The following is a 14205-nucleotide window of genomic DNA, read 5'->3' on the forward strand; positions in this document are numbered from 1 at the left end:
GTTTAATCAATGTTAAATTCTTTTGATTATTAAAATATACACAGATATATATGGAGCGATTATTAATTTTTTCACAATGTCAATATGCTAGGCAAGTGTCCAATTGAGGATATTAACAAAAGTAGCGTCGGACATGGTTTTCTTTAAGGTAAGAAACCGAGTTATCGGTTAAAGCACCGGCTCCCTTTAGACGTCACTTGGAATTCCAAATATCCGCGAGTTTCTACGATGTAATAACGAATGACACGGGCGGAGAACAAACGAAACGAGAAAGTCTGCCGGTGGTAAGAGAGGTTCAGAGGGTTGAGTGCGCGAGAGGAATGAGGTGGTTGTATGAAGAGCGAGGAGGACCACTGTGGAATGGGAAAAGCGAGAATGGTGGGGACGTTACAACCGAGTTCCAAAGGGTCTAGCGCTTTCCGACAAGAATTAATCATCCCTGGCAGCTCTCAATGTCCCTACCTACTACTTTCCTCGCATTCCCAATTATACGCTTATCTACCAAATCCGCTTTAGAGTTGAAATATTAACAAGTTTCAAATGACGTGGATTGCTAGGAATCGCTGCTCCGATTAAAGTATAATTAAAATTATCGGGCAATATTGCCTTGAGCGAATAATTGGCCAGAAAGGTTGTAATTGGATGAATAAGAGATCATGATTAATAATTGCAAAATTATGTACAAATAATCTTACATCTGCATTTGATAATATATGAAATTTTTTAAACAACTTTATAATTAATTTTTATTTAAATACAGAGCTTACATTTTTACAATATAAGATTAAAAAATTTCATGTAGTTTCAAAGTCTAAATAATAAATTTCAAATTATTCTAATTACATTTATCATATCGTAATAATTATATGCTAACAAAACGAGGAAGAAAGAAATGTTGAGGATTTGAATATAATTTAATATAATTATTGAGCGATATTTACAAAAATGAGTGACATAAAAATGATATTTTAGAAACAGAGCTTATGATAAAAAAGAGAAGGGAAATAAAAAGTGAGCGTTTCTATATGTGGATGCAGGTGGGTAGCAGCACAGAATTTACGAGATAGCTACCCCACTTCATCCCTTCATCCTACTTTCCTTGTCCTATCTTCAACAGGTGGTCGTTTTGCTCAACTTCTGTATAGTAATTTATAATTTAATTGATTTATGCTCTCCCAGGCATGCTCTTTGCAATCTCGGGACACTATTTTCGAGAGATACACGCATTTCATTCATCGACGCAATAATAATATTTGTATTGCAAATTTGATTTATTCTTTGCATTTTATAAATTAACGTTAGTTCTAAATAAACTCTCGCATGTTGTAACAACCTATTTAAAATATTGAATTCGGCTATACGTGTAGTAAATTTTAAGAAATTTAACATAGATGTTTTAACGACTCGTTATAAATCATAGTTACTTAGCTGTGATCTCTCTACAAGACTATTAAACTAAAATGTGATTGCTTGTATTATTCTGTATTATCCTAAAATTAGATCTTCTGTACTATTCTGTATTATGTTTCATGTATGAGATTTTCGAAATTGTTGGTAAAATGTTAGAAGAGAAAAGATCGAGGCAAAGACATTTTCTTTTTTGGCACTATTAACCTTGATAAGCAAAAGCGTGCAAAATTGTGTGCAAAAGTGTTTTGTCCGTAAGTCAATCACAATAACTAGGAAAGTTGTAGGGATTTTTCCTGCTGTGAAACGTTTGTCTGAATTCATTTTGCTCGTAAAAAACTTTCTTTTTCCTAAATGATGACTTCTTTAACACATTGCACATATGTGCATATATTTATACATTTATATGTATTTGTAGAAAGAGAGTTACATTATTCCAAAAGTAAATTCAAAGAAAATTTAAATTTAGATAGCATTACTCTTGACACGGCTGATAGCGTCTTTATCGATGTAACATCGGTAAATTAAAGGTGCTCGCCATTCACGATGGATCATTAGGAGATAGGTATAGAACGCTAGTCGAATCATGAGCGGTCTTATCGGGCTTCTAAATCGCGCCAAAGAAAACAAGACTTGCCTCAATCCAACTTACTTGATGAACTCACCGACGAGTTCATAGTTCACGTGCGACGACTATGCAGTCGACACCTGGAAAGTTTTAGTTTCTTCTTGTTGCTTCTTAAGAATGTCTACTTCCAGTTTCTCTTATCGTAATTTGTTTGTGCCTTATTTCTCTTATTGCTCTAAGATTAAAAACTCATTTCAGGGAAAGTAGTTTTACTAAGTCGTTAATAATATTCTCTTTAAATTGCACAAATATTTGAATCTTGCCACTCGGTGCAAGCTATGAGAAAATTTACTATTACTAAGCTTTTTATACATTTCCATATTTTTATGCATTCATAATAATTTAATTATTTAGTAGGATTAATAAAGCGTGTTGCCATCTTAATCTTTTTTTTTTGAAAAATTGCAAGAACATACGTCTTCATAGAATTCTTTCCAGTGAGAAAACGTCACGAGCGGCAGCGAGAATTGCTTTCACAATTTTCAAACCGCGGCGGAAGGGTTCGTTCGCGTCCCCGCGCGAATCTTGAGTGACAGATCTTAACAAAAGCGGAGGCTTCCTCCCCGTGCTTCCGCAATGCCACCAAGACAGTGCCACATCGTCCGATCTTTCGGGTTCTTTCTATTCTCGCGGGGGTGTTCTCGCACCACCCCCGCGTTAACCCCTCTAGCAAAACTATTACAATTCCTGGTATGGCGAGAAGCGTTCCCTTCCTTTCTAGCATCCCCATTCCGCCGCCTATCTACCGCCACCCCTCCCATCTCCTCGCTCTCGCAGTTCTCTCCGCAACCCATGTCCCGGCCCCCTTCCTCGCCATGTTGGCATCGCGCCCGTCAAGGGAGATTTATAGCAACTCGAATTCCTCGACTACTAGTCGGCCGTAGTTGAAGGAAGAGAGGCCGAAGAGAAGCAAAGAGTGAAAGGGGGTGCTCCGCGGTTCCGGGGAACCTCCGAAGGGCTCTGCGAGGGTATGTGGCTGGCGGTGGCGGTGGTGTTGGGTGACGTTGGGCGGCCGACGTTGGGTGGATGGGTTTGGTAGGTTGGAGGGGAAGGCACTCGTCACTCTGACGTGACGGCCGCAGAACTCGGCTGGTACTCCATCGCCTACTCACCTAACCCGCCGATGTTGCTGCTTGCGTTACCTGAAACTGGCAGTGTCGGTGATGGCGGGGTGCTGCGGGGTTGAAACATGCTGGTTTTCGCGATGCCGTTTCAGGGAAAATGTTGACACGATAATCGCCTATGTTATTGAACGTATATTTATTGTCTCACTGCAACTGTTTTCGTTTTCAATGAGCTTAACTTGGCATTATTATCGTTAGATTATTAATTGTTATTTATCGTGTCTGATTAGAAGTATAATAAGAAAAATGATGAACGCTTTTTTTATGATCGAGCAGAGAAAGTGGGAGTTTGATCGTGAAAAAGAAAGTGAGAAACGAAATAGTTTTCTCTCTTCGTGATGCGAATTGTACGGATGAAGAAGAGGGGAAGGCAGATATCAATCACACGGGTAGTGACGGGCTGAGATTTGGTAGCAGCTTCCAAGCTGAAGAGTAGCATGGGGAAGTTCTACCCGCAAACAACTCCGTATATTCCATCATTATTTTTCTGAGAGCTCGCTGTATTGATTCACAAGTTATCAAGGTGTCAACACAACTTCTCTTTTTACGAATGTTTATTATTAAATTGTTAGAACGGTTGCTGATAAATAATTTTAATAAATAATGACAAATGTCATATAACAACTTATAAGCAATTTTTTGCAATTTTTTGCAATTTTTACTTAAGATTTGAAACAGATTTTTTCTCTCTTTTTTTATATAAATATTTAGATAAAATTTAAATAAATCTGTCTTAAATCTTCTCATGTAACTATTCTCTAAACATTCTGTACATATTGTAAAACATCTTATACGTTGTAAATTTAACCGATGTCATTTTCTATATAAAAACCCTACTTTTCTACTTTGACCAATACCAGTTACAGAAATATATTTCAGAATACTAGACCCATGGGAGTTCAAAGGTTGGGTAAGACAGACAGCGAGGTTGTGCATCACAGTGCCTGTAAATGCGATATGACGTTTACACGCAGTGAGTCGAGAGGAGTTATTATAATATGATATGTGCTATATAGATATATATGTTAAATCGCTCGAGAATGTTACACAGTGGTAGAAGAGAATTCGAATATAGAATAGAAAAATATATACATTTTTTATCATTTTTTTATTATATAAAATATTACATAGTTTGCACTTGTAAAGTTCGCGAAAGAAAAAAAAGTCAAGGCTGTTTCTCTCGAGCTGGTTCTCATAAATATTGTTATTAATATATTAACACGCTCTTAAAAAATTAATTTGGATAAATCATCGGATGTTACGATCCATTTCTGCTTTTACAAGACAGAGATTATGCCATCTGTGATAAATAGCTGAACAGTATACTTGGAAGGATCCTTGGAAGGATGAAGGATACAGAGAGAGGACTGAAAGGTGTCATGGCCTGCTTTTAGGTGATCCCTGAAAGCGATACGCCCTCTCTGGACATTAAAAACGTGGACATGAACTACAAAGCCAAAGTCCACGAATGTTCTCAGAGGATAACATATATGTTACCCTTTTTTTAATATAAATAATATAAATAATATATAAATAAAAATATAAATAATTTAATTAATAATAATTTATTATATAAAATATTAGTACGTTCTCTCTTTCTACATTATTATTTATTTATGTGTCTTCTTTTTCTTCTCAACATCATTTATTTATTTATTTATTTAGCTCTATAAGTTAGTCTTTTAAAATGCAAAACTAAATATTATAGAATTTGACTTCGGAAAAGCGCGGTGAAACAATCGAGTAAATACAAATAATTAGCATAACGAAAGGTCCCATGATACATCAATCGTTTAATAAATAATTGTTTAATAATTAATTTAAAATAAAATATATCTCTATAATTTAAAATTCCGCGTGTATATGTAGTAAAATATTTCGGAAGAATAATCAATAAATTATGTTTGGCCTTGTGGCAGCGAGCGCGCTATTTACATGTCACAGCTTTATCATCATTCGCAAAGTGACACTCGAACAGTAAAGGAGTGGTGTGTGCGAAACGCTTCGTATATTATCTTTTAAAAATTATTTAATGCTGCTAATGATTAAAACTTTTTATAAAATAAAAGAATATTGTTCATACTGTAGGAAAACTGTAATGTAATAAATCTCGATGAAATCGATGATTCTCGAAGCGTATATTTCTAATAGGGGGATAAGATGTTTATTATGTTATGATCTTTCGATCACATTGATGCTTATAATAATAATATTTCTTTAAAATATTATTTCTATATTCTAATATTAATATTAGAATTAAATATATTTCGAACAATACTTTAAATTTTCTCAATCTTTGTTAATTAAACAATACACAATTTAATCGAGAATCGATTCGGTTTAATAAATAATACGGTGTTCGACGTTTAATAAATAATACGGTGTTCGACTTCGGCAATACAAAATGTAAACAGTAGCGCTCTATGTTACGGCTTTGTCATCATTCGCACGGTGACTCTCGAGTAATAAAGTAACAGTGAGAAACGCTTCGTATATTGTAATTTTTTTACTAAACACGATTACGATTAGTATCGAAACATAATTTGCTATAAATATTAATAAGTCCTTGTTAATTGAACAATCTACAATTTAATCGGGAATCGATTAAATGATAGGATCCAAAATATTAAATAATCACTTCGACTATTGCGACCTTTACGAACAATAATTATTATTTTAATACTTAGAGTCAAATATATTTCATCCGTGTTACTTTATCGTTCTACTTGACAATCTAAATATAATTTGGATTATGAGAGAACACGAAGTAAAACAATCGAATTATAGATGCAAATAATTAGCATGACGAAAGGCTCCGTGACAAATTGTTTAATAAATAATCAATTTTAATCAATAAATTAAAATACTTCTATAATTTAATATTCCGCGTTAGTGTATATTTTATAATATATAAAATATTTCGGAATTATCGATAATACGGTGTTCGACTTCGGCAATACAAAATGTAAACAGTAGCGCTCTATGTTACGGCTTTGTCATCATTCGCACGGTGACTCTCGAGTAATAAAGTAACAGTGAGAAACGCTTCGTATATTGTAATTTTTTTACTAAACACGATTACGATTAGTATCGAAACATAATTTGCTATAAATATTAATAAGTCCTTGTTAATTGAACAATCTACAATTTAATCGGGAATCGATTAAATGATAGGATCTAAAATATTAAATAATCACTTCGACTGTTGCGACCTTTACGAACAATAATTATTATTTTAATACTTAGAGTCAAATATATTTCATCCGTGTTACTTTATCGTTCTACTTGACAATCTAAATATAATTTGGATTATGAGAGAACACGAAGTAAAACAATCGAATTATAGATGCAAATAATTAGCATGACGAAAGGCTCCGTGACAAATTGTTTAATAAATAATCAATTTTAATCAATAAATTAAAATACTTCTATAATTTAATATTCCGCGTTAGTGTATATTTTATAATATATAAAATATTTCGGAATTATCGATAATACGGTGTTCGACTTCGGCAATACAAAATGTAAACAGTAGCGCTCTATGTTATGGCTTTGTCATCATTCGCACGGTGACTCTCGGTGAGTAATAAAGTAACGGTGAGAAACTCTTCGTATATTGTAATTTTTTTACTAAACACGATTACGATTAGTATCGAAACATAATTTGCTATAAATATTAATAAAAATTAATTAATTAAAAAATAATTAACGACATGATACTGTATCGCGACGATAAATCTTTATCGAATCGCAATCATTCATTACTGCGAATAAAAATTGAAACAGAAGATACGTAAAAAGGGATAAAAGAATTAATTATGTTATGATATCGATCATTGATGCTTATTATAATATTTTTTTAACAATATTAGAATTAAATATATTTCGACCAATGCTTTAAATATTTTCAATCCTAGTTAATTAAACAATAGTTATGTATCACGACATGTAATTATTTTAATCTTTTAATCTTACGACACATTAATACGTTAGATATATGAGATACATTAATATGTTAAAATATTTCAACAATGAATTAACAACAACATAGTATCCGACATAAACAATATCGCGCTAATGATTTTGTTTTACGGTCTTGTTATGCGAATTTAAATTTATATACTATATTACAAAATAAATTCCAAATTATATATATTATATTATATTATATATAAAATTATATGTAATATAACCCTCCCATGGGGTACACCTTGTCGCGGTGGGAGGGCTTAGTACTTGGATGGTGCCTTGAGGTTTATCTTAAATTTTTCTATTTATGATAAATCTTAAGGAGCCTGAAGGGGAAGCTAAGTACCCTTTCGCGTCGTCGGTGCCGTCAACGTGCCGCGGACGGCGACGTTTCGTCACCGCGTTTTCGCGTTTAGCATCCTCGCGTTATCGCGTTTTCGCGTTTTCAAAATCCCAATTTCGTTTTTGTCAACGAGTCTCTCCTTCCGACGCCAACTAACTGGGATGTTTCATCGAGTTGTTGCTATGCAACGTACTCGCGCCTTGTGCATCGTGGCACTTGGTGATGCCGGCCGCGCAGAACGTATGTCCAGTACGAAATGTGCATGGGCGCGCGGGTTCGAGCTTCGCGCTCGATCGGCTTAGTGATGGACACGCTCTGCTTCGTCAATTGATTTGGCCCGAATCGGTTAGAACTCGATCGATTGTTCGGAATGGTCGTTAATGGGTCCCTTCTCTTTGCTCGTCTACAGCCACACGCACTGCGTGTGTTAACCCTGTCGAGACTCTGTCGAGTGGATTCCCCTAGGCACGATTTTCGCTCGGTAAAAGGGGTTGCCTCCCCATTTTCTAAATTGCTGATTGTTAGCATTTAAAAAATGTGGGTATCCTCTTCTTTTACCGTCTACTAGCCTTGTGTACTGCGCTAGTGATATAGCATCCATGCGGGTCACCTGAAATCGTGCTTAGCGGGTCCAGGTTCGATACGAGATAGGATAATTATGCGCGAAAAAGAGCTGGTGAACTTCATTCGCCTCTATTCAGTCAATCGTTTCGTCTTCTTTCCGGTTCGGGCCTAATCTTTGCTCGTTGTATCGTTGCATTCCCGACCTGTTGGCTCGAAGTTGATTCTTGTGAAATGAAATGGGATTTTCGCTCGTACCGAAACCGGGAGTGTCGTTGAAAGTATATATATATTAAATATATACATCGCGCGACCAAATTTTTAATCGTACCGAAATAGTGCGGGAGTGCCGTTCAGTATCGCGCGTAAAATAGCGAAAATAGCGATATAAAAATATCGCTCGTGAGTGCGGGAGTGCCGTTAAAAGTATCGCGCGTCAACAACATGAGAGGAGGAGGAGGCCTGGGAGAGGCATCTTGCATCGGTGGAGCAACCTGATGGTAAGTATCTATTTGTATGGCAATTGTTATAAATTATACGCACAATAATTCGGTCTTACTATTGAAATGAATTAGAGAAAGAGAAAATTAGAGAGAAAGATTTTTATAAAAGTCATATAAAACTTTCCATTTAAAAAACAGTTTCAAAAATTTATAAAATTTTTCCACACGTGTTTATCTCTGCTTATTATTTTACACATCGGATATAAAATTCTGCGCGATAAAAATTTTTTGAAATATTGATTGCATTTTGTGAGCATTAATATAAATGAGTTTTATATTTGTATGTTATAGACAACGTAGCTTCGAAAACAACAACTCCGCTGTTGCGCATCAGTGCCGGTGAGTGAGAAAACTTTTATTTAACTTTAAGGTAACGGATTCGTAGAGATTGTAGATGTAGATGTAGATGTAGATGTAGATTGAGATTGTAGATTGTAGATTGTAGATTATAGATAAATCCGTTGCCTTAAAATGGATGAGCTAGGATAAATTAAATAACTTTTAATAAATTCTTTCGAAATGCTTTGCATCCATTGCGAAAATATATTGAAGTATTATTTAAAAAAAGAGAATCAAGGAAAGAAAATTTTTTGTAAAGATTTTGTCTAATTTATTAAATAAAGAACACGCATTAATAATTTTATCAATTTTATCAATTTTTGATGCTACTTTATTCTTATAACGCGCACTTATTTTATTCTAATTTCTTATAGCTCATCCATCGTAGAATTTGTTTGTAGATATTGTTTTTTTAAACTTCACTTTAACTTAATATAAAGCCAAATGATTAATTAATTAAATAATTTGTAATATGATAAAAGTCATACACACACATTAATTTTATATTTTATTAGAAAATATAATATATAGAAATTTGTAGTAATTTGGCTTTATTTCAGTTAAAGTAAAGTTATATTCAAATTTTTAACAAGCGATCGTAAAATTGAGCGATCATTACGATGAGCGTAATGTTTACGCTCATTTGCCGGTAATTAGTCGGCAAAAGAAGGAGTGTTTATCTCCTTTTTCGATCTCTGATTAGAGATCGAGCGAGAAAGTGGCCAAGATCAACGAAAAGTAAGTTCAACTGGCCTGAAGAAAAGCTTTACGTACAATAGTACGTAATGTCGGACATTTATTCACGCGATTAGGGTACGCGGTTAGGGCACACGGAAATTTAATTAGGGCACGTAATTAAAATATATGTGATTAGAGATAGGCTCTCCTCGAATAATTTCACTTAATCGAGAAGTAGGATTGTTAGGATTATTAGGTGATCATTAAGATTTTTTAAATTTTTCTTTCAAAAGAAAGAAGTAGAGGATTGTTAGGGCTATAATGTGATTAATTTAGGTGATTAATATATTATGTATTTTTTAAAGAGTCAGGAAATATAGGGTTAAATAATATTAGGGAAAACAGATTAATAAATATTTCAATAATTATATTATTAATATTAAGAATTTTTAGGTCAATATTTTTTTAAGTGTTTTTTTATAGGTATTTCATTTATTTGAGGATGAAAATTAAATTGTTAACACAAAATAATTTTTATAGTATTTTTATATTTTTAATACGAATTTTTTTGCAAATTTTATGTATAAAATATGAAAAATTTAAAATACAAATTTATATATTAAGATATTTTTTTAATTTAATATGGATAAATTTAGTATATTTATGAATTTATAAGACATTTTTAAATATAGGAATAGAAAGATTTAAAATAGATAAAGAATGAGTAGAATTTATAGAAAAGGATTTATTATTAAAATTTATAAAAGGTTTTAATTTAAATAATATTTTTAAATAATAATTTTTATAAAATTTATATATTTATATATTTATTTATTTATATATTTATGGTTTTAATTTAAATAATAATTTTTATAAAATTTATATATTTATATACTTGTATATATATTTATGTATATATTTAAGGCTTTAATTTAAATAATAATTTTTATAAAATTTATATGTTTATATCTATTATAAGAATAATTTCATTAATTGTATTTCATTAATTATATTTATATAAATTTATCTAAATAGCTTATATTATTAAAGTTTAATATTGAAGATATTAAGAAAATTATTTCTTTCAGATATTTATGAATATATATTATATATATGAATAGAAATTTAATTATATTATATATTATTTTTATAATGAAAATATAATGTTTTATTATAAACTATATAAATTAAAATTTTTTTAATATTCCTTTCAAGAAGTAGGATTGTTAGGGCTATTTTAGGTGATCATTAAAATTTTTTAAATATTACTTTAATGCTAAGGAAAATATATTAAAATTCCAATAATCTTAGGGAATCATCGCTAATCAGTCTTGTCTGGACTATGTAAAAATTTTTAGTAAATTTTATATTATAAAATATTATACATATATTTTGGACATTTTCGTGTAATAAATTATTCCATGTTATAAATTATTTTGTATTACGTTTCAAATTATATTATATTTTACATTAACTTTTGTATTAAACTTTGTATTGAAAGAAAATAAAAAAAATAAAATAAAATAAAATTTTTCCTCCTCGACGGTATCTTCACCTTAACGAAGGCATTTGCCGGGTGAGGAGGTTTGAGTACTCTAATGAACCTGAGAGCTATGCCGGCGGTAACGTACACCGATATTCATATAGATTATTCTTATATTTAAAATCATCTCTTAAGTGGTTAAGATTTCATTCGGCTAATAAAATGATCGTATAACATTTTCAAGCTTTACTTAAGATGATCTTAAATATAAGAAGATTATGAATATCGGTCGTAGTTACTGGTAGGGTTACCCATGCCGGACAGGTCAAAGGGGAAGAGTCAGACTAAGAGAGATACCATAATTATATATATATATATATATATATATATATATATATATATATATATATATATATATATATATATATGACTCTCAACTCAATGCTTGGACCTGTTTTTTTATGTACTTGGCGTCGCGACGCTACTGCGTCACTTGATATATATATATATATATATATATATATATATATATATATATATATATATATATATATATATATATGTATAATATTATATTAATTATATTAATATTTTTGAATAAAATGGAAGAAAAAGAGAGAGAACGTAAATTTAATAAATAAATTTGAAAAAATATAGTAAAAAATATAATAAACAAATATAATAAAATATACTTATAATAACAAATATTTTTGATCTTTACATGTAATAAATTATAATAAATGTTCAATATAACCACCATCTTCTTCTAAACATAAAGCAATTCTGCGCATGAAATTTTCTTTCACTCGACTTATCATGAGAGAAGTGATCTCCGTACATGCGTTACGAATTCTATTTTTAAGAATTTCTACATTTTCCGGCAAGGTGTGATATATTTTATTTTTTAAGATTTAAAATACTTCTATAATTTAATATTCCGCTCGTGTATATTTTATAATATATAAAATATTTCGATGAATTATCAATAACATAATGTTCGACTTTTACAACGTAAACAATAGCGTGCTATTGTTTGTATGTTATGGTTTTGCTATCATTTGCTCGGTGACATTCGAGCAGTAAAATAATGATGCGAAATATACATATATATATATATATAAATGCTTTGTATGTTAATTAATTGTTTAATAAATAATCGTTTAATTAATCTATAAATTGAAAATCTTTTACAATTTAATATTTTCATGTATATGTTATAGTACGTAAAATATTTCGGCAACGAATTATCAATAACACGGTGTTAGACTTTGGCAATATAAACAATAGCGTGCTATTAATATGTTACGGCTTTGTTATCATTCGCACGGTGACACTCGAGCAATAAAGTAGTAGTGCGAAACGCTTCGCATATTGTCGAATTTTTTTCTAAACACGATTACGATTAATATCGAAACATAATTTGATATAATTATTAATAATTAGAAATTAATTAACTTATGATAAACGACGAACGATAACTTATGATAAAATTGTATCGCAACGATAAATCCTTATTGAATCGCAATCATTAATTACTGCGAATAAAAATTGAAACGGGAGTACATAAAAGGAGATAAAAGAATTAATTTTGTTATAATCTTTCGATTATTAATGTTTATTAAAATAATTTCCTTAACGATGACCAATTTAAATTTTCTTAATCAGCAATCATTCATAAAATATTTCAACGACGAATTATAACAATAACATAGTATAAGTCGACCTAGGTTGGCGATATAAACAGTATCGCGATAATGTTTTTGACTTACGATCATTCGCAGTAACTTTGAGCAATAAAGTAGTGACGTTTCATATATTATCAAATTCTTTCTTTCCATAGTCAACCTTGGCGATATAAACAGTACCGCGGTAATGTTTCTGATTTACGATCATTCGCTCAGTGGCTCTTGAGCAATAAAGTAGTGACGTTTCATGTATTATCAAATTCTTCCTTTACATAGTCAACCTTGGCGATATAAACAGTACCGCGATAATATTTCTGACTTACGATCATTCGCTCAGTGGCTCTTGAGCAGTGAAGTAGTGATGTGAGACGTTCCATATATTATCAAATTCTTTCTTTAAACACAATTGCAAGTGCAACGCGGAACTTTTCGTGTATAAGTGTAAGTGCAACGAGGAATTCAAATGAGTGTAACGAGGATTGAAGTGCCACGAGGAAAAAGCGAAAAAAGCAAAAGAAAAAAGGAGGTCTTGGAAATGGATGGATCAATAAAATATGATGTAAGTCATTAATATTTTAATTATTCATCACATTCATTATTTATTATATTGTTATGTCCCCACGTCCCATCCCCCTGGATGTATTCGCCACCTGTTGAATTCTTTCGGCGGGAAGTACGTCGACGGAAGATCATTTTCGCGCGCGTTGTCAAGATGTTGTTATAAACAACGACGATCAAAGAGTTTGACAATGATCCCAGCTGTCAAGCTGTGCGGACGCGCGTCTATCTGTGATCCGTTTTACAATTATTCTGAATTCTTGTATGTTACTCGTGGTTTATTAAAGTTTTTATATCTTAAACCGCGTTATTATTTACGCGAGCGTCAGCGTGTGCCGATCGATTGTGTCGCGCGAGTTCGATATATATCGTTCCGCGAACGCAACAATATATAAATTATTTATCAATAGTATTTATTGTTGTATAACAACGATGGTCAGCTGAGTCGAAGAATAGCTGTCAAGCTATCCGGACGCGTTTTACATTACGGGTCGTTATCGCGAGATTTCCTCTGTTATTATTCATTGTTTGTGTATTCTGTGTTTTTAATTAAAGTTCTTAATTTCCATTAAGAGTATGTTGTTATTTTACGCGGTCCGCGAGTGCCCGATTGTGTTGAACGCGCTTCGATATCTCAAAGTCGCCGCCGCGGACGTAACAATATATTCAAAATTTACATATTTCTCGTTTGGTTTTATTTCTTTAATTGTGATTCAATAGTGACTTTAAATTGTAACATAGAAAAAATAGAAAAAAAAAGAAATTTTTTTATTCATCATATTTTTAAAAGTTTATATCTAAAAAATATAAATTATTTTGTAATTACGCAATTTATAACATTAAAATATATCTACTTAAAAGTAAAAATTAATTGCGCGCAATAATTAGTTTTAAAATCAATTATTTTGAACATTGTTTTATATAATA

This window comes from Camponotus vicinus, unplaced genomic scaffold (assembly GCF_025532165.1).
Source record: "Camponotus vicinus isolate PSW18456_S1 unplaced genomic scaffold, iyCamVici1.0 SCAF_10, whole genome shotgun sequence".
NCBI classification, from domain to species: Eukaryota; Metazoa; Arthropoda; class Insecta; order Hymenoptera; family Formicidae; genus Camponotus; species Camponotus vicinus.